Source organism: Maylandia zebra, linkage group LG16 (genome assembly GCF_041146795.1).
Source record: "Maylandia zebra isolate NMK-2024a linkage group LG16, Mzebra_GT3a, whole genome shotgun sequence".
In the NCBI taxonomy this organism is placed as follows: domain Eukaryota; kingdom Metazoa; phylum Chordata; class Actinopteri; order Cichliformes; family Cichlidae; genus Maylandia; species Maylandia zebra.
Window position 1 is genome coordinate 29,996,765 of NC_135182.1, and position 22,120 is coordinate 30,018,884.

The 22,120-nt window shown below is 40.6% G+C and overlaps 1 protein-coding gene and 2 long non-coding RNA genes across 5 annotated transcripts in view; 2 read left to right on the top strand and 1 right to left on the bottom strand.

The window, feature by feature from the left end:
* Positions 1 to 22,120, bottom strand: part of LOC101465887 (inactive dipeptidyl peptidase 10) — a 168,493-nt gene that overhangs the window by 141,518 nt on the left and 4,855 nt on the right. The window lies entirely within an intron of this gene.
* On the top strand, positions 4,174 to 4,853 carry LOC143413059 (uncharacterized). The gene is made up of 2 exons (XR_013093625.1): positions 4,174 to 4,511; positions 4,806 to 4,853. It is a non-coding gene; the product is annotated as an uncharacterized LOC143413059 (long non-coding RNA).
* On the top strand, positions 11,166 to 13,114 carry LOC143412929 (uncharacterized). Its single transcript, XR_013093438.1, has 2 exons — positions 11,166 to 12,016; positions 12,320 to 13,114. It is a non-coding gene; the product is annotated as an uncharacterized LOC143412929 (long non-coding RNA).

Consider the following 22,120-nt stretch of genomic DNA (forward strand, 5'->3'; position numbering starts at 1 on the left):
CTTGGAGAAGTGGGAGCTTTGATTCTACACCAGAGGCACACGGCGGGGAGCCAGACATCCCGAGCTCCACAGTGACTACATCTAACTGCACTGAGGTATGTGGACAGGGACAACAAGGACGGTCTTGTTCTAAAATTTGCATGGTGAAAGTATATCACAGCACAGCCCCTCAAATGAAAACGAAAATGTACGCAATTTTAGACGACCAAAGTAATGTGTCACTGGCTCGTTCTCCCTTTTTTGACATGTTTAATGTACATGGTGAAGCCTTTCCATACACAATGAAAACATGCTCTGGCACAACGAACAAAACAGGCCGTAGAGCTCACGGCTTTGTCATTGAGGGTGTGGACGGAAAAGTGTCCATACCACTACCAACACTGACAGAGTGTAATCAGATTCCTGACAACAGGAGTGAGATACCCACCCCAGAAGCTGCAGCTGCTCATCATCACCTAGCTCACATAGCTGCACAAATACCCCCTCTTGATCCAGAGGCAGATATTCTCCTCCTCTTAGGCCGTGATGTAATTCAGGCTCACAAGGTTCGACGCCAGGCAAATGGGCCCAATGAAGCACCTTATGCCCAAAAGCTTGATCTTGGATGGGTAATTGTTGGGGATGTTTGCCTCTCGGGAGCTCACAGACCCACATTGAACTCCTACAAGACTAACATACTGGATAATGGCCGCCCCAGTTTTCTCTCTCCCTGTGGCAACAGAATCTACACAAAAGTGAAGATCACAGAAGAATGCCCCCTTTTTGAGAGCACACAGGTCAAAGATGAACTGGGCAAACACATCTTTCAACAAACTACTGATGATGACAAAATGGCACTCTCTGCAGAAGATAAGACGTTTCTGAACATTATGCACAAAGAGTTTGCTAAAGATGATGCAAATAACTGGGTCGCCCCCCTGCCCTTTCGTCATCCCCGACGTCGCTTACTCAACAACAGAGAGCAGGCTCTCAACCGCCTCATGTCCCTACGGAAGACATTAAAGAGAAAGACGGAGATGAAAGATCATTATGTGGAGTTTATGAAAAGGATCTTTGACAAAGGTCATGCAGAAAGGGCACCCCCTCTCAAACCCCACCAAGAATGCTGGTATCTCCCACACTTTGGTGTTTACCACCCCCAAAAGCCAGCAAAAATCAGAATAGTCTTCGATTCAAGCGCCCAGTTCGAAAATGTGTCTCTGAATCAAGTACTGTGTAAAGGCCCAGATCTCAATAACAGCCTTGTGGGCGTGCTTCTCAGATTCCGAGGTGACCCACATGCTGTGATGGCTGACGTGGAGCAGATGTTTCACAACTTCACGGTCAGAGAGGACCATCGTGATTATCTGCGTTTCCTGTGGTTCCGCGATCACGACCTCGATGGAGAAGTGGACGAGTTTCACATGACAGTCCATGTTTTTGGGAATTGCCCGTCCCCCTCAGTTGCCATCTATGGACTCAAGAAGACTGCTGTGGAAGGAGAGAAAGAATATGGCAGTGATGTAAGGGAATTTATTGAGCGCCATTTTTATGTAGATGATGGGCTAAAGTCATTTCCCTCTGAGACCCAGGCGATTGACGTCCTTCACAGAACACAAAGGATGCTGGCTCAGTCTAACATCCGCCTTCACAAGATCTCATCCAACAGCCCTGTAGTCGTCAGTGCCTTCCCAAGTGAAGATCTAGCCACAGGCCCGCAGGAACTCCAACGTGGACAACACGCCCCACTCATGCAACGCAGCCTTGGGTTAGGCTGGGACCTGTCGACAGACCAATTGTCATTTCAAGTTGAAATCAATGACAGGCCTTTCACCAAACGTGGTGTATTGTCAGTCATCAACAGTTTGTATGACCCACTCGGCTTCGCTGTGCCAGTCAGCATCGAAGGCCGCTCCATTCTGAGAGAGATCTCTATGGACATTAGCGAATGGGATGCACCGCTGCCGAGGGAGAAACAGGACAAGTGGCAACAATGGAAAGATTCCCTAAAGCACTTACAACAGCTCAAGATCTCCCGCATGTATACATCCATCTCACTATCTGAATCTCAGAGAAAAGAAATGCATGTTTTTTGTGATGCATCCACAAAAGCTGTTGGAGCCGTCGCTTACCTGAAACTCACAGCAGGCAATGGGCTCAGTGAAGTTGGGTTTCTTCTTGGAAAGGCCAGGCTGGCTCCAAAACCAGACATCACAATTCCAAGACTGGAACTTTGTGCTGCTGTGCTGGCTGTAGAAGTGGCGGAAATGGTCCAGCAGGAGCTTCACACTACTATCGATGAGGTGAACTTCTACACCGACTCGAAGGTGGTCCTTGGATATATTTTCAATGAAAAAAGACGCTTTTATGTGTATGTGCATAACCGTGTGGAGCGCATTAGGCGTTCTACCCAGACCCACCAATGGCATTACGTACCCACACAGCTAAACCCAGCTGACCATGCCACACGAGCACTGCCCGCTGAGCATCTGTCTCACTCTACATGGCTTAGCGGACCTGCCTTCCTTACAGATTCAGGCCAACGACAAATACAGAAAGAACCTTTTGACCTTGTTTGCCCTGAAAACGACACTGAGCTGCGCCCAGATATCGTATCCTGTGCCACCTTTCTGTCAAAAAAAGAGCTCGGGACCACAAGGTTCGAGAGATTCTCAAATTGGAGTCGTCTGCTAAAAACTATTGCCAGACTGCTGCACATTGCCGAGTCGTTTAAAGGTGAAACAGAGAGCACATGTCGTGGATGGCACAAGTGCAACAACTATGCTACAGAAGAACAGCTCCAGCAGGCCAAGGTTACTATCATTCGTGCAGTTCAAAAAGAGGTGTATGCGGATGACATCAAGCGCATGGAGCAGAGTGAGTCCATTCGCACACAAAGTCCACTTAGCAAGCTGAGTCCTTACATAGACGCTGATGCAGTCCTTAGGGTCGGTGGCCGGCTCGCAAGAGCTCAACTGTCAACAGATGAGACACACCCCATGCTCATTCCCAGTAAACACCACATAACCCAGCTCATAATCAGACACTTTCACGCACAAGTATGTCATCAGGGCAGACACTTCACCGAAGGTGCAATCAGAGCTGCAGGTTTTTGGATTGTGGGTGGGAAAAGAGCCGTCAGTAGTGTCATCTTCAACTGTGTCATATGCCGCAGATTAAGGGGCAAGCAACAAGAGCAGATCATGTCAGATCTACCAGAAGACAGAATGTGTACAGACCCTCCTTTCACGTGTGTGGGCCTAGATGTTTTTGGTCCGTGGCCTGTTACAGTCAGAAAGACACGAGGAGGTCAAGCAGAGGCCAAGAGATGGGCAGTGATCTTTACGTGTATGAGCACTCGTGCCATACATATCGAAGTGATAGAAGCAATGGACACTTCATCTTTCATTAATGCTCTGCGCCGTTTCGTTGCCATGCGAGGTGCTGTTAAACTACTCAGATCCGACTGCGGCACAAACTTTGTGAGTGCTTGCAGAGAACTCCAAATCGACAAGAAGGGTTGTCATAACGACAAAATCAACAAGTATCTTGGAGACAGAAGCTGTGAGTGGCAATTTAACCCTCCACATGCATCGCACATGGCTGGATCTTGGGAGCGCATGATTGGCGTCAGTCGGCGGATCCTTGACGTAATGCTGCTGCAGCACGGAAATGCAAAGCTCACACATGAGGTGTTAGTGACATTCATGTCGGAGGTCACTGCAATAGTCAACTCAAGGCCACTTACCACAGTTTCTGCTGACTCAGAGCATCCTGAGATTCTCACTCCTGCCATGCTACTCACACAAAAGGTTGGTGCGCCCCCAGTACCACCAGGTCAGTTCCACGATCAGGACCTGTTTAGAGCGCAATGGAGACGTGTACAGTACCTAGCCAACATCTTCTGGGGACGATGGAGGAGAGAGTACCTCAGCGGACTACAGGGTCGTCGCAAGTGGAGGGCATCAAAGCCCAATCTACAAATTGGAGATGTGGTCCTGCTCAAAGAGGGACAAGAAAACAGGATTGACTGGCCACTAGGGCTAGTCACAAAGACCTTCCCCAGTCAAGATGGCAGAGTAAGGAAGATTGAAGTCAAGATCATCCGCAGTGGCGAATGTAGAGTGTACCTGAGACCCATCAGTGAAGTCGTCTTGTTGGTACCTAAGAGCTAAGTCTGAAAGACTCTTAATATCCTTTGTAATAGTGGGATTCAGCTTTAGTTGGTGTGACGTCCTGCAGACGTCAGGCGGGGAGTATTCTGTCCCTCCTGTTATTTCTAAGGCATGTTTTTTATAAGTTTGTTATATGGCGGGTCATAATCATTCGTTCTGTAATTAACTGTTGCAACATGTCAGAAAATATGTTTATTCCTGATCTTGTCTGGGCAAAGCCTGCCATCTAGTGGGTTGACAGGGTAGCACCATGTTAGAGCGCAAGCAGTGGTTTTCTCCCAGCGCTCGACAGGGAAGGTCCATTTGGCTGTGTCTCTGTAAATTCCTGCATCTGACGCCCTTGAAAAGGCATAATCTGTAAGTGTGGCAAAACGGTTTATTGTTCCCACTTATTAGTACCTTGTTCAGCAAAGTAATGAGCTTCTTGTGTGTTTAGCGAGTTTGTTACATTACTAGCACAAGCTAGCTGTTAGCCCTTTGTTTAGCCTGCTAACATGAAGCATACCAGCATGTGGTGTTAGCTGTATCTCTTACCATCTCTGTATCTCTTGATTGTGTAGTGACTGTTTACATAAGTCAACAATATTTAATGTAATCTTTGTGTATTTGTATGGAGAGTGAATACACTGTATTCTGTTTCTGTTATTACAGTTTTACAAAAAAGGAAAATAAGGATCAGTAAAGCTCCGAAGAATGGCACGCGGTCTCCTGAGTGTTTACTGAAGCCATTTTATGTTTAGCTCACTGCATAAGCTGGATAGAGACATTCAGCTGAGGGCAGAAGAACAGTCTTTTCTAAAGGGTCTTCTTATCATATCTGTGGCCATGTTGAGTTATCTTAACACGATTTGGGGCTATATAAGTGGAAGATGAACAATGTGTAGAGCTGTGGTGGCAACTTTAGTCATGTTTGTGCGTCCCACATTGAGAGAGGTTCAAAATTGGTTGTTGTAACACTCCCTCAAGCAAAGATAGGCTGTGACTGCTCCACTGACCTGTGTCTACAAACCAACCAATTCAAATGCATCTTACTAGGTTTTTTTTCCCACATTATCTTCATAAAGAAAATGTGAAAAAAATATCCAAAATGAAATGTCTTTGACTCAAAAAAATGATTTAGTTGAGCTGTGGCAGCAGAGGCGTTTTGTATGATTTGTCCTTCAGTTTCTATCATGACTGAGCAAAGGATGATGTAGCACAGAAACAGAGGTTCTTTTAAGGAGGATTAGCATAATGAGGCAGAGCTGCAGCACGTTAAATAGCTTCTTCTCCTGCTCCTTCCTCACCTTCACCTCAGATCTTGTCTTTTACCAGAAGGCTGGATGACCGCCACCAAGATTAGACTCTGCAGGACATTGAAACAAAGGACGCAGATGATAATATGCAAAAGGTGTGACGCTCTGACATTGGGTGCACACAGCAAGCCTGTACACCAGAGTGTAATCAGATAGAGATACGGAGAAGCTGCACAGATTGAGAGTGTCTAAATGAAGGTGCAGCGAAGGACAAAATGGTAGATACTGAACGGAGAACGCGAAAGGTGAGTGAAGCGGTACAGAGCTGCTAACAAGCCTTGAATGTAATCAATATTATTTATGAGAAGGTGTGTTTTTGTGTGTGTGTGTGTGTGTGAGTGTGTGAGTGTGTGTGTTTGTGATAAGGAAAATAAGGGCTTAAGCTCAACATAGGTGAGAGAATATCTGCAGGAAAGTGCACACAGCTGAAGAAGGTGAACAACTCTGGTGGAAAAAGTTGACCTGGACCAATAGCAACACGAGCATCAGGATGTGCTGGAGTGTCCTCTCCAGCCTGAGTGAGGACAGTTTATAGTTTAAGGTCACTGAGAAGCAGGCAGACAATCATTCAAATCTAATCATAAACACCCCATTTTATTTTCTCTAAATTATAACTGTAAAAATCCTGATCCCAATAAAAAAAATATTCCATCTTCTCTTACCCACATGAAGCTCTTATACCCATTTATACATTTTTGTTATTTTTTTTATGTTTTTTATTAACTTCACAGATTTTTCTTTTATAACTTTTACCCATGGATCTAGTATTTTATTTAATATATCTCTGAAGGGTTTTGATTGACAACTCAGATAAATATTTTTTGTGGTTACTGTTCTTATTCGTGTTATTTCCCTTAAGAAAAAACTACCATCTTCCTTTCCAGCTCCATATTTTTAATTTTGGAAATTCAGTTCAAAATAGTCTTTATCTGTCTTATAGCTGGGCCTTGGTCGAGCCCCTCAGTTCATACAGTGTAGACTCTTGTATCGACTCCCCTTAGAAGCCCCTCACAAAACAAAGTTAAAGAAAATAGGGGAAAACATAGGTGCCATTTAAGGCCTTTAACTTGTTTTAATCATAGCTCATCATGTCTGGTGTTTTATTTTGCCTTTATATTATCATTCCATCATTTGATATCTGTTACATAAAGTGTTTGCTTACGTCACATTTTTGATCATAGTATAAAGCAGGCTGCACTTGAATGAATAACTTACAGTCCTGTCACACTCAAACAGTTTAAATGCACTTGGTATGACGTTCTGTTCATGCACAGTCATGCAAAATTGTGGCAATTTAATTTCTAATCAAATTGTCACAAGAGAGAGTCTAAGAGAGTCTAAGAGAAATAATGGCCATTAACATCAGGTTCTCAAACTGAACACATTGAGACTGCATCAGTGTACAGAACATTTAGCTTCATAGAGGTGGTTTATTTTCAGTGTTTCTTCTTCAGATTCTTTTCAGTTAAAGAAGCCTTTCAGTGGTAAAAGCATTTTGTACGTGCACTCCCAAGGGAGCCACCAAGAATAAAATTTTAAAACGCCACCAGGAGAGAAGGCTGAGGCTAATCTTTTTCACTCACTCACTTTCCTCTTCCCTTTTTTCCCATTTGGTTTCTGGGCTTTTTTGTTTCCTTAGCACATTTCACAGGCATTTTCTCCAACAACAAGCCGTCCCATTTCTGAGTTACTATAGAAGCCATCCACTTTTTTTTCCCCAGAGGCTGAAAACAACAGCTGTGTTCTGGAAAACCTTTCATGGGATGACAATTGCTATTTGAGAGGAGAGGAAGCACCTCCGTTCCAGTGGCTGACTTATTCAAATCACTCCTTCTGTGAACAACTGGGAAGATAAGGAAGCAGCCATATCTTATTAGGTGTAATCGTAATTGACAGGTATCCAAAAACAGATTAAGCGCACATGGGTTTATGTGTGCAACATACACAAGTATCTGTGTCTCATTTCTTTTTGTTGCAGCAAAGTAGTGCTCAGCCTGCTGAAATGTAAAGGCAGAAAATATAATCTGCAGACACAAGTATAGTACAGCTGTGTGAAGCCTTTGAAGCAGTCAGTTACTGACAGATAAAAGAAATTATACAGCAGAGCTACAAAGTTATTTTCCATTTTCTGACAAGAAAAATCTAGACTAGAAATATAAACTAAAATAATTATGGAACCAGCCATGTCTAACCATCAAGAAACTGGTCAGTGTTATTGTTAAGGTTAGTGTCAGTGGCTTACTAAGAGCCAGCTCTTTATATAGACAGAAGGATTGTAAAAATTTAGTGTACACAGGGGCAACAGAGACTCACTTGCATGCAGCCAGCAGCACGTAGCTCAGTGGTGATGACGCTATCTTTAGGCAGAATACTGAAGACTTGAACAGAAAGGGGTTAACTGTATTTATCAGAAAGAAGAACTAGGCTAAAAGATAAATATCAGCACAAACATAGTTGTTGAAACTGCCCCCTGGTGACAATACACAGCTACAACATCTAGACGTAGATCTGTCTTTCCAGAACTTTCTAGTTTTTGACTCTAATGGGACTGTAATTTATAAAAGGAGCATCATGTTTAAACTAGCGATATCATCCTCGTGACCTTGTGTGATAAACACAATCACATATTGTCACAAGTTTAGAAATGCATTCCATTAATATATTTTGTCCCACTGTATGTATTCTTAGGAAATAAAAGGTAAATAACTGGTCTGAGCTGAAAATAGTTGAAGTTGTTCTGGAGGCAAATATATGCACAACGCCTTACTGAAACAGTTTATGCATATTTTTATTTATTTTTCCATCTTTTCCATCATTTAATTGTTGCATCTTTTCAAGTCTGAAATGAGTCATGCTAACCAATGCTGAACTTTTCTTGATGTGATAAATGCAAACTGTTAAATGGGACATTACTCATGCCAGGAGGTGCGGTAGTGTGATGGTTTTTGGCTCAGCATCACACTGGGTCCAAATCACCTCAGTGCTCATATAATGGATTTAGTTTCACGCCCCTTTTATCCAGGAAGTGTGCTTAATTGGTAGGATTGGTGAAAAGAAAGATCTCAAAGCTGCAGAATGGCCAGTTTGATGCTAAAAATACACATTTGAAAAGTAATTTCCATTTGCTCCCAGTCAAGGGGTTTAGGCACCATCTGGTGTTCCTAATAAGTTCATAATGATTCATTACCTGCTTTAGTTACACTCTTGAATAGTTATGAGATGAGACTTCACACAGCATCACTTCAGGACCTTAATATTGCTAAACCCACCAAGGTAACAAAACTACTGTTCAAGAAGGCATTGACTGTGGGATTAATTCAGTGTACTTCCACTGTACACAGAATGAAGATGGATCAAACAGCATTCGTTATGCACGTCCTTGTAAGTCCACCTGTGTGTGAATACACATCTGCCTCTGCTAGCTGGTTAGCGGCTACTGACTAACAAAATAAGAGTGAGAAGGTGATAGTGTATTGGTTATCAAGTTTATTTCGAGACAGGGACGAGATATAAAACTATGCCCAACTGAACAAGCAGATCCATCAGTTTTGCTGATTCCTTGAATAAGAAGCAAGAAGAAATTTTTAATCTCCTGACAAATAAGGTGACTTACTGTGTGATACAGATGGTTCAAGAAGTCTGTGCTTCAGTTTTGTTGAGTGAAATTCTGTTATTTCATTAGTCTGTTCCTTACCACTAATTAACATGCACGAGTCGGTTACTCCACATTTTCCTCCTGACATGGCAGCAGCTAAAATGCCAACTTCGAGGCTTTGAAACCAACAGGTGATGAAACGGTGGCTCCATACATCTTTTATAAACCCCCCAATGATCTGATTTTAGCTGAACAGTGGAAGCAATTAGTGTGGAAAATGAAAAGTAAAAAAAAAAAACATTTGAGAAATTGAGGTGTTTTTAGCTTGTATGATTTTTATCCTTTTACTTTATTTCGCTTTGTGTTCATACTATGCAATAGCAGGTAGTGCAATATATGAAATACCTCATACAGATGGGATTGAATCTGAAAGGTTTCAGTTATATACTGTAGCTCAATTTGTGTTTTGCCCATGAAGTTATCAAAATATCATAACCATGAATGGGTCTATCTAACTTAACTTATTTCACAGTCCGTGCTTCCTCCTTAACAAATCACCCTGCTGCTGCTGGCACCACTCCCCCCCTGACCCAGATTCACACTGAACACTTTGTAAATAATAATCCAGTTTGTCCATTCAGAGTCTGCAAACGATGAGGGAAACACATCTATACATCAGGACTGAGACATGTGCCTCAGTAGCTTGGCTCCCCAGAGTGAGATCCTGTCCCCTGAGTGAAATCTGGAGTCGGCCCACTCTCTGCCTCTGCAGCTCTGCTCCCTCCCCGCACTCTAAGTCTGGATGAAATTCACCGCTTGCAGACACAGCTTTGTTCTATTTTGATACAGCCATGGCATCCTCTACATTTCTCCCTTTGACAACTTTTTTACATTTCTTCTTACTCTCTTGCCATCCGTTGCTCTCAAACATGTCAGTACTTTCTTTTACCACGTTTTAAGTATTGGCATTTGTCTCCCTACACTGTTAAGCTCATTAACAGCGACTATTTATGGAGAGGTGAAAGACATGCAGGACAAAAATAATTAAATGGAGAAGACACATTTTACTATGGTGAAACACAAAGTAAATCTTTTTCTGATTTTTTTTGTGATCATCGAAAACCTCTTCCTGTCTAACAGCACGTAGAGGAGACCTGCATGTTTTCCATTCAGTGCACCGAGTCTCATCCACATTGTCAGGAATGATACAACCTCACCTTCAGATATTCAAATGCTTTGGTGTAATTACACCATGGACTGTTTAAAAGACCTGACATTTCAGGAATTTTGAAAGGAAACAAATTATCATAATTGCAGTTTGAATCTGCATAGCACAAAATTTAATGACAGCTCAAAACAATTAATTTGTTTGGGGGGGGGAAGAGTTGGTGTGACCTAGTTTAGAAAGTTAGTTGTTTTCTATAGGATGCTGTTTGTGTAACAATGCATCACTCCTGAAAATAAATAATTTTAAGGGACTCACAATTTTTTTTTTAAATTTTCTTTCTCTTCTGCAAATATTAAAGGTCATCATCAGCAACAAATTATTATTCTGCAGCTGATGATTTACCTGATAAAAGGAACATTGATGTTTTTAAGCATTTTATTATCATTTCTAATTATATTCTAAGGTTTGGAATGAGGTCATTCAGAGTGGCCCAATTTCCTAAAAGTAAACAAATACATAAAAGTGATAGAATGTGTCGTAACCAGAGATGGGCAGTAACGTGTTACTGTAATCTGATTACTTTTTTCAAGTAACGGGTAAAGTAAGGGATTACTATTGCAAAAACAGTAATTAGATTACCGTTACTTTCCCGTAGGAACGCTGCGTTACTGCGTTACTAAAACCGTGATTTTTTTGCCAGAATGTCTCAAGACAATGACGTATAAGTGAGTGCGACGTTTGTGACAACAGATCAACAATGGGAGAGAGTATGAGCGTGCAGCGTTTAAAGCGTGGAAGTACTGACCTTATTTTGAGTTTGATTCCATAAACAGTGACAAAAACATTAGTGTCCGTTGTGCGTGGGAAGAAAACTTATTTTTACAGCGAAAAAAACCCCTAAACAAGCTCCGAGTGCGCAACGACGTAATGGGAAATTCACAGAAACTCGCGGATTCTTCAACTGACCGCTGCGGCACACCTGCACCAGAGCAAACCTCCGCCTACCCCACTCCTGCTTTACAGGTGAAAATAGAGCAACAGGACCGCTAGTCTTTGATTTTATTTATTTTCTGCTGTGTTTTACTTGCATCTATTTGAAAGACTGAGTGTAAACACAAAAAATATTTTATTTTATGTGCTGGAATGTGCAGAAAATAGGTTTAAATGTTAAACTAATTTCTTCAAGTCAGAGAATGGTGCATATAATTTACTTTTTGCTTGATGCATAAAGTTAAAAGATTAAAACTGATAAAACAAGTTTTTTAAAAAAAAGAGACTTTTCCATTTGCTTATGTAACCCTGGTTAACATAGCTAACAACAAATAAAAGCCTGTTAGTAAAAACAGTCATAAGAAATATATTACAGGTGATAAATAGTCAATAAATAGATCATAATGGTTAGAAAATTCATTAAAAACATCAGCAATGATATAATTCATGGTATAGGATTTCATTTGTGTTTAAAAACATGTTAAAAGGGTACAGAACTTGCTAATTCATGGTGTTTTATGTTAATTCAGGTAAAATGGCTAAAATATGTGTTGAGACTCTTATTGTGAAAGGGCACGCTGCAGCGTGACTCCTGTGATTAGCCACACCCAATCGGGTTGTTCCTTCTTTTTGATGCTTGAGAGGGAGAAATGCAGACAGTCCTTGCAGAGCTGCTGCTTAAATGAGTGAAAAAAATAGTAAAAATAAGCCAAAAATCTACTTAAAGCCATTTTTGTACTCTGGAGAATGTATTTTTGTTTTTCCGACCTGTCCTTGCCTTGGTGACGTTGTGAACATAACCGAACGGGACTTGGTGAGTTCAGAAATTGTCTTTTATTTCATGCAAGAAATTTTTGTTGTATTATATTGCTCATTTCATGCAAATGGAGAGCCAAGGTAGCAGATTTATGTTGTTTTATGTTAAAAACGGTGGATTCGTGCTTAAACGACACACAGGCTGCAGTTCAAAGGCCTTTGACGGTGTTTCAGCGCGCCATATTGGCGTCACCTCATTTACGGCTAAATAAGCTGGAAAAAACGGACTTTTACTGTTATTTAAGGGCTACCCGTGTGTTATTTTCGAATGTTTATGCACTTTAGTTTGTTGTTATGGTAGGCCATTAAGGTTTGGATCGGGAAATGCCGAGCTAGAATCGGAGTTTGATCCGCTGAGCGAGAAACAAGATGGCGAGCCACCCACGGACCCATTGAACTGTACCGAGCAGGAAAAAGGAAAACGCCCCCTGCTGGACGTTGAGCTCTTTCGCTGATAAAACTGGTAGGATTAATCCATACACCTCTGCAAAAGAACAGCGGACTTTTCAAAGCACTGGATAATCATTCGGAGTAATTCCAGGATTAATAGTTAAAGGACACAAAGACAACTTTCTTTTGTTTATTTGTTTGTTTAAGGGATTTATTCAGCCTTTTGCTGAATTGTTTTCAGTTTTACATTTATTTATTTATTTTTGTAATTTATTTTGGTCAACCTTACATTTTAATGCTGTAATGGTGTTAATGGAAATGTAAATAATTTTGTTGGGTTAAAACAAAATAAGAACTGGTTGAGAATTTAAAGGTGAACCTAGACCAAGATTAAATTAAATCTTGGGCCTAAAGAACCGAACTTGATTTAAAATAACACAGTGTTAATGCAAATAGATCAAAGGATAAACTTGAACTTAGAACTTGAAATAAATAAAACAATAACCTAGGTTGAAAATAACATCCTTCTAAAGCCAAATAAAAGGTTTTGAGATAAATAGGATGAACTGACAGAACATACTGAACTAAAAGGGGGGAAAGAAAAACCTTGTTTTCTTAAATGTGTGATGTTGAATGTTTTATGTAATGTGTCTATAACTGTCTATTCTCTGTCTTCACAAAATAATAAGCCGGCAATTTAAACGTATTTACTGGTCTGTGGTCTTTATTACATGCTACGCTCATTACTGCTCTAGTAGTCGAACCTAACTGGTCCTAGTATACTGTAACGACTCCAGAAGTGTTACACTTACATTTTGTATGATGGATTATGCAGAAAAAGTAGAATTGGGCTGAAAGATCTATTGCTTTATCACCTATTCAGGTTTTTAAAAAGTAACTAAGTGACTAAGTAACGTATTACTTTTGAAAATAAGTAATCAGTAAAGTAACAGGATTACTTTTTGGGGGAAATAATCAGTAATTAGTTACTGATTACTTTTTTCAAGTAACTTGACCAACACTGGTCATAATACTGTTGACCATTTGTTTTGCTTTTTTCATTTCTTGTTTCAGCATTGGCTGTTTGTTCACTTCCTGTTTTGCTTTGGTAGATGTTTTTCTTATTTCTTTTTGTTGTTGTTGCTGCTATAATTTTTCTTTCCTCCTTCGTGTCTGTTTAACCTGCCATCATTCCTTTCACCTCCAAATTACTTTCACAAACATATTTATACCATCTTGTTTGTCATCCTTTAGCCAGTCCATCATGTATAAATAGTCCTGCCTTCCATTTGTCAAAGTGTCTGCTATGCTCCTCTCTTTTGTTTCTGCCTTGCTTTGCCTCTGTGTGGTTTCTGTTCTCTTTATCATCTTTGTATTCTGGTTTTGTTGAACTTTGTCTCAATAAAAGTTTGCCTTTAGTTAAATATTCAGCTTTATCTCTACAGTATACTTAAAAAAATGTATACTTTCATAATTCAAGTTACAAAAAAACAGTAAAATGGAAAAGTATGTATAGCTCTACATTCGCCACATCCTAAAGGATTATAATGTTCTAATAAATTACATGGCTAAAAATGATTGACAGGTGGAATCTTTCTTATTTAACCTTCTGAAACCTGATATCCCAGGTCTCATGTCCTCTTTGTATGATAGCAACATGCACTCCAATAGCAAAAAGCTTTATAAGACCTTTAGAAAATAAAAGTGCCTGGATTGCTATGAGTCTGGCAAGGAAATTGAGAAATTCTTCCAGGATATTCTGGCCCAGCAACAGAGTAGCAAAGCAAACTGTCTGATGCAAAACAAAGAGCTCCTAAATTTTATCACAGCATCTGCAGGGTCAAAGTACATGTGTCTACAATCAGTAAGAGGCTGCACCAATTTGACCTGCATAGGAAGTGTTCCAGGAAAGTCTTTGCTGGCCAAAAACAATGAAACACTACAGTTTGCTAGAGAACATACAGAGAAAGAGTGGACAAAGATTTTGTATTTATTCATTGGCCACACGAATGGTTGATCTGTTTGATGCTGGCCAAAGACCAACTGGTTAACTGGTGCAAATGTTCTGGTTTTGGTTGATTAATATCTGAAAATGAAAGCTGATAGGATCACAATCCAGTTTAAAGGTCCATACCTAGTTCAGACCACCAAAAAAAGGTTCCAAAAGAAAACGTGTGTGGTTATGGAGTCTGTTAAGTCCAACAGAATGTGAACAATATCACAGCAATCTAGAAGTCCAAGACTACTTCCCACTTCCTATAAATCCTATTGTATAGACGCTTTTATACTTCGTGTCAATTCAAATGAAACATTTAAAACTGAAAGTGGTATGGCTCAATGACGGTTCAATAAGTGTTATATAACTACATTTAACATTATGCAACTGACATTTTAAGACATGCTAATCAGTTTCATTCAACCAGTAGCTAGCTGAATACATTTATTCATATATTTATAAATTTATGACCTTGTTCATTCCATTTCTCTCTGTGGCTTCTACATACCAGCAGCACAGTGAACACAGTAGGCACATGTACAATCTTTAGGTTGCCAAACCTTTAATTCAATTCAATTTTATTTATATAGCGCCAAATCACAACAACAGTCGCCTCAAGGCGCTTTATATTGTACAGTAAATCGTACAATAATAGATACAGAGAAAAGCCCACAATCATATGACCCCCGATGAGCAAGCACTTTGGCGACAGTAGGAAGGAAAAACTCCCTTTTAACAGGAAGAAACCTCCGGCAGAACCAGGCATAGGGAGGGGCGACCATCTGCTGCGACTGGTTGGGGTGAGAGAAAGAAGACAGGATAGAGACATGCTGTGGAATCTTTAAACAGATAATATCTGCCTCTTCCTTCTGGTTTATGGTCAAACCAAAAATTTTCATGACATTATAAAGACACCTTCTTGGGTTGGCTAATGTCCCAGTATCTGTGCCCTACGTTCTGAATTCATCTGTTATTTGTAGTGATTGTAAGTGATTTCCTCACCACATAGACTGCATGCAAAATATACACTCAGTCACCACAAGTCTCAGTGTCACATGTCACGAGAAAAGGATGGATCTGACTGAAAAACTGAAGGATATTGCACAACCATATAGTAATGTCAGCAACCTTTCAGTCAAAAACTCACAACATACCCTGCATTTCTCTTCAGACTTGAACAGGGGCCACAAACATTATGCAAATTGCAAATAAACCTATAAATTCATCAAGACAGTGTTTCCTGAAGTCATCGATCAAGTGAGTTGAGGGCCGACCTATATACAACTGAACCTCTTGGAAACCAGAGACATTGCCCCCTGCTGGCCATTAGAAAGATGGTCTGTCAGCTCTTTCCGGGACAGTGGCGCAGCTGCCCCTCTGTTGGTCTTCCTTGGTCTCTTGTGTTCTGGGGGCCTCTGGATGTCTGGAGTTTTGATCTCCTCCACACCTGCTTCACGCCCTGGAGGACGGGGCTGTGGCCCCCCCACACCCTCTAGCAGATTATTACATGAAGGAACCTTTTAAAAAAACAAAAAACAAGCGCGTCCATGCTCACAGGTGTACACACGGGTGATCACACCCACAAACTACACCCTTTTTGGCTCCTACCTCAAAGCACACTGTGTTCTGTTGATCTTATGTGCTGCACAATAATGTTTAACATTTAGTATTTACTGTCATATTCCCATATATCATTGTGATGTTGTTTATTCTATTACTCTTGTTCTCTTCTGCTTGCTTTCTTTTTTTCTTTCTCAGCAGGTGATCCAGGTGATTGATATATGCATTTTTTTTCTCTGCCCGTACTGTTGGTTTTTGTCTTTTGCCCTTCTCCCCCGTCCCTCTTCTCAGCTGTTTCTCTTTCCCTCTTTCTTTCTCCCCTTCTTTCCCCCAGTCAAGTCTGTCCCGTATTCAGTAAGTGAAAATAAAATAAACAATAAAAGGTGAATCAAATGGACCGTTACGGCAAGGCTGGGATGGTCAGTTTGGTAAAGTAAATCCTTTGGGCATCTTTCTTTGCCTTTAGACAACAATTCTGATGGCAAAAGAGCCAAACGGGACAGGCCAAAAAAAAAAAAAAGAAAAAAAAAGAAAGATGGTCTGTATTTGTATAGCGCTTTACTTGGTCCTAAGGACCCCAAAGCACTTTACACAATCATCCACCCATTCACACACACATTCACACACTGGTGATGGCAAGCTACAGTGTAGCCACAGCCGCCCTGACAGAGGCGAGGCTGCCGGACACTGGCGCCACCGGGCCCTCTGACCACCACCAGTAGGCAACGGGTGAAGTGTCTTGCCCAAGAACACAACGACCGAGACTGTCGGAGCCGGGGCTCGATTACAAGACGAACGCCCAACTCTTGAGCCACGATCGCCCCACATCCAGCCACTTGAGCTCCACTTTACAGACCCAGAAGCTTTATCAATCTTTTGTATAGTCTCTGCTGTATATCAGCATCATCATTACCTTCTGGTTATTCGCAATGCAATCATTAATTAAATATACAGAAATAACTGAGGAAGAAATCAGGATAAGCACCTGCAGGGAGGAACGCACTAAATTATGTTGAGCAACACTTTTCAAATTAGCATTATTTAAAGATGAAATGGCATATGAATAAAAAGTCAATGTGCATGTTACCACTTTGTTTTGCCCTTTGTGTGTCATTTCACCACAAAACTGATACCCTGACCTTTTCTAAACTCCCATGACGGTCTGTTGTACATTTAACAATGTTGCTACAGTTGCTCCCTGGTCTCATACTGCCAGGCAGCTTAAGAGACTGTTGACCTTTTCACACTTGCCCTTTATCAACGCGCTGCCTCCAGGTCAGCCTTTCATCAAACAGTACTCAGAGAAACCTAATCACACTGATCTGCTCATTGACTGCCTTATTGGCTCCTTGCTTTCTGTCTTGTAATCAATATGTCCAAACCTGCCCTCCATTCAAGAATGACACTAGATCTAGGGTCACTAGATTTTATTAGATTTTAGACTCCTGCAGGGACGGTCCAGTCACATTTTCAGTGTCTTTGTTACCAGTTTTGCTGTTACTGAAGCAGAAATCCAGACACAAAAAGAGGGCCCTCTTCTGCTGCACTCCTGTCTGTATTAATACTCTTGCCCATTAGCAGCTTTAGCATTTTATAAATCCAATTCACCTCTAAGTATTGGATGACAGCTATTTATGAACACTACATTTTATGGCATCGACTTTCAGCATGCTTTTATTTTGGGCCGAAACAGTTTTCTACTCCATTTGAACACAAAATCAAAGCATTGTACCAAACTGTGTCCTGTCTTATGATTGACGGGAAGAGGTGTCGCCCCTTGCTGAATGGTTGCCTGATTGCTGAGTTTGGCTTCCAGGATTTCCAGAGGGGGCAACTGCAAAGCGTTCAATTAGGCTACATGCCTCACTGCCTCTCTTAAAAGAGCAGAAGAAAATGGATATAGAAGCTCTGGAGCTTTGAAGGTTTTTATTTATTTAATTCAAACGCCTATTAAGGGGGAAAGAATGTCAAAATTGAGATGCCAAAATTACTCTGAAGACCAACTGCAACCGCTGTAAATAACTGTCTATGAATCTTAGATGCAAACCTGGCAGCTTATTTGTGTCACAGTTTCAAGAGCTGTCGCCATTGCTGTGGCAGCAGAGTGGAACTGAACTCTGGCAGGGAAAGCAAACATGTTTGTGTCGATGGCAGTTTGCAGTCAGCCTCATCGACAGATAAAGGTGGACTGTGTAAGATGTGGAAGTGCCTCATAACACAGATTCCCACATGGTAGTCAAATTGAATTGCTGTTCACATGCACTCCAGAGTTTCATTTCTCCAACCCCAAAAGAAAACAGCTTTACGCACTCTATGGGATGAGACCCATACTTCGAAAGCACAGTAACTCTGAGATTGACATCAACAAAACATACTCTATATCACTAACATATTAGTGTTAAATTGTCCCGTAATGAAAACTAAAAAAATATTATTTATGTACTTCTTGTTAGTACTGTCAAAAGTGTCCAAAAGGCGTATGTGGTCATTCATTCATTCAAGTCCGACACAGCTTTGGACCATCTGAATACTGCACATCTGCAAATGTAAAAGATGTAACTACTCATACAGATACAAATGATAGAAGGTGTCATTTAAAAAAAATAATGTGGGATCCATGAAGCTTTTCCCACTAGTCAATTCATAAAGCTTATTCAGTGTCTAATCAACTTTAAGGTTCCACAGTTTCACCATCTACTAAAAAAAAAACAAAGATAAATTTCCAGACTGTGCAACTTCATCTCTCAGGAACCGAGTTACATTCCTCATCGCTTTTGTCCTGTGCATTCATTTTAATTTAGTTATGATCTTATTCTTCAGAAAAAAGTATATTGGCAAAATAGGTGGCGAAAGATATCGGTCAAATAAATGAACACTGCCAATCACTGAATTTAACTGAGGTTTCAGCAGCAATTTAATACTTTGGCCGCTCATATGAAAGTTTCTAAAACAAGAGAGGGTAATGAAATCAGCGCAGCTTTCTACCACGCATGTTTTATTATAATTAATTTTAACTGAAGTTTGTGCATTTAGATGAGACGTGGTCTGAGATGAGGAGACAATAAAACAAGATTTCAGACCCTGGGACTTGCTTCTATAATAACATAGACTGTATATACAGAGATGGACACGGCCATTGTAGAGCATCGAGGTAAGCAATTTGTCCATCACCCTTTCAATGTTTTGAAAGCAGACTTCTATTCCATCATGTCTTTTCCACATTAACTTTACATTTAAGATGTATCTATCTCTCTTCTATATACAGTCCATGTATAACACCACATTGGGTTAAAATGTTATTTCCTTCCTATCTTAACCCAGGATATAACCTAATCCAAGACTTGATAGGAAATTGCTGTAATATGTCACCCAGATAACATGTAATCAACATGCAAAGAGAAAAACACTCATGCCTTGCCCTCTAGACAATGATGCAATCTATCAGAATTGCCTTTCTGCCTTCCACCTGTCTTCTTAGCTTTGTGCCTCATGCGCCTCACAGAGCCAAGCAGGGAGAGCTGCTGGGAAACTGCAATCACAATCATCTCCTTTCAGAGCAAGACTCAGATTGGCTCTCCAGCTGTTTCACCAATTACAACTTTTTCACTGGCACTGACACCAGAAGATCCAAGCAATATTAAAATGAAGGCTGCTTTGATACTTCAATAAAAAATACTCTGTGAATACTGAAGTAGTGATATTGAAGTTATAAAAATTGTCTTTCTAATTAGTCCGTTTTTGTTTGTCTTTTTGTGGAACAGTAAAAATAAAGTGGTGGAAATGGAAGTTGAACAGGGCTTACCACGTTCACATACATCTGATGACAAACCCACTTTCTTATCCTGTCTTTGTTGTTTGTTTCTCCAATTACAATAGTCTCGTGGAATATAAGGAGCTTACATACAACAAGCCAACAATACAGCTGGCAGGGGCTGAGTAAGAGTTGAATCAATTTCAAGGTTTTTTTTTTCTCATGACTTCATCATGTGGACAGCAGCCAGCGTTGTACACAAAGCTGACAGCTGGATTCATCCTAAGCTGCATTTCTGCGGTCTTTCAATAGCAATTGAAATCCTGTTGTAGACTTTCTGTCTACACCCATACATTCTGAAAATGAAGAAGCACAACAACTTGTCTAATATTATAACGCATCAGTAAAACTACAGTCCTTTGCTGTCTCAAACGTTTTGAGCAGTTAAAAAATCGGTCAATCATTTGCAAAAAGCTGTTTACTTTTTAATTCCACTCTTAAATATTCTTGCATAAAATTTAATAGTGTCATGTCACCTTAAATGTTTAAGAATGCCATTCTGTATTCCCTTAGAGGATTTTCTGGTGTTTAATTCATGTCTGTTGGGTGAATCTGTGGTTTGTGCATGCACATAGAGCAACTTTGATAAAGCTTCAAGAGTTTTCACAGTTGACTGAATGTCTGAACACCCCTAGAGAGCTTGGTACAGTGTCAGAGATGCCTTTCCATATGTTGGTTTTGGTGAAAAGGTCTTGTTCATGTATTCTCCTGAAACATTCTCTGCAGGGAGTAAGTGAACAAGAGCCTGACTGTTCTGCCCATCTGTCCCACAGTGGGGACTCGCTTTGGTGCCTGGGTGTTTCTCAGGTGAGCACTAATGTTCCAAGAGGTTTTCCCTTGAATTACACACCAGACTATCTCTAAAAGAAGCATTGTTGCTCTGCATGCTTCATTGGAGGGATCCAGAAGTCTGCTGTATTTCAGCTGAACTTGTCATTCATTCTTTGGATGTGTTTGTATTTGTATTATTCATACATACAAAGCCTCTGTCCAGGAATTTCTCACCTTTCCCACACTGGAGGAAATAAATTAAAGCTCTATGAGTAGGATTTGGATTGGCATCCTACATAATAAATAAATATCCCATTTAACATCCTCGCAGCAGCTGTCTGATGTGGGAACAGGCAGGGCTCACTGCCCTTGTGAAACTGATGTTTCTGATGTTGTTGACTTTATGGATTTTATATCTGATACTTAACAGCAGGGTAGGGCTTTGGCTAGTTTATTTATATATTTATTTTCTCTTGGCGAATAAGTTGGGTGATTACTCTCTAAAAATTGAGAAAGTAATGGCTGGGTCAAAAAACCTTTAATATAAATAATTTTTGTTTAAGCAGCTGGGAATGGGACTGAAAAAGCCTTCCACCTCTCCTCAATCCACAAAGCTCCAGACCCCAATTTTTATAACACGGGTGGTAAACCCGCAGACGTACAGAGCCATGCAGCTCTTGGGCACTCTCAAATGAGAACTTACTCTTTGCCTGGCCCTCTCACCCAGGACCAGATTGCCTGAGAAGACTCTGTCTCCCAGAAAAACTGGAACATGTGGCCTGGGAGAAGGATGGATAAGAGACATTTGACTATCAGTGGTCTATACGTGAGATAGATATAAAGAAAGAGAGAGAGAGAGAAAGAGATAGCCTTGGGCACAGAGTATCTTAAGTACAATCACAGTATAATGATTTGGATCAAATTCTGCAGGTTTTCTTCTTGTACCACTGCAACATGAAGCACAGTCCAGGAAATTCAGTTTGATTAACAGATCGGTAGAAAATCTCTGCTTACATTGTGAACCATCATGCAGGCACAACTGATAGAACAGCTGGCTCACTCTGCATTTCCTTGGCATGAGCTGACATGTTGGCGCTCTTACTCAGTAGCTAGTTTGAACTTATTCCAATGAATATAAAAGGGATAATTTTTTTTTCATGCAGGGTAATGGTGGTCTAAATAAAACCTTAGTTAATTGCTCAGTTTATACATGCTAGCCTTTTTCACAACTGCATTTCAGCCTGTTGACAATACCTGCATGCAATAAGCCAAATGTATAATTCAGCTAGATTCACAGATGGTAAAAAGTCTGTGTAATGTCCAATTGCTTGCATTTGTTATGTAACTGTATTCACAACAAGCGAGCAGGAATCATGTGTTCTGCCTCCTGCACTGCCTGAACCAAAAGGAGTGTCCAGTAAGGAAAACACATCTGAACCTCACTGTCTCTGTTTGGCAGAGAGAAGTGCGAGAAAGAATGACACAGTGATGTTCCTAAAGCTGTAATTTAAAAGTTACTTAGCCACTATCTATCTATCAATTACCTAACACAACGTACTACAAGAAAAAACTAA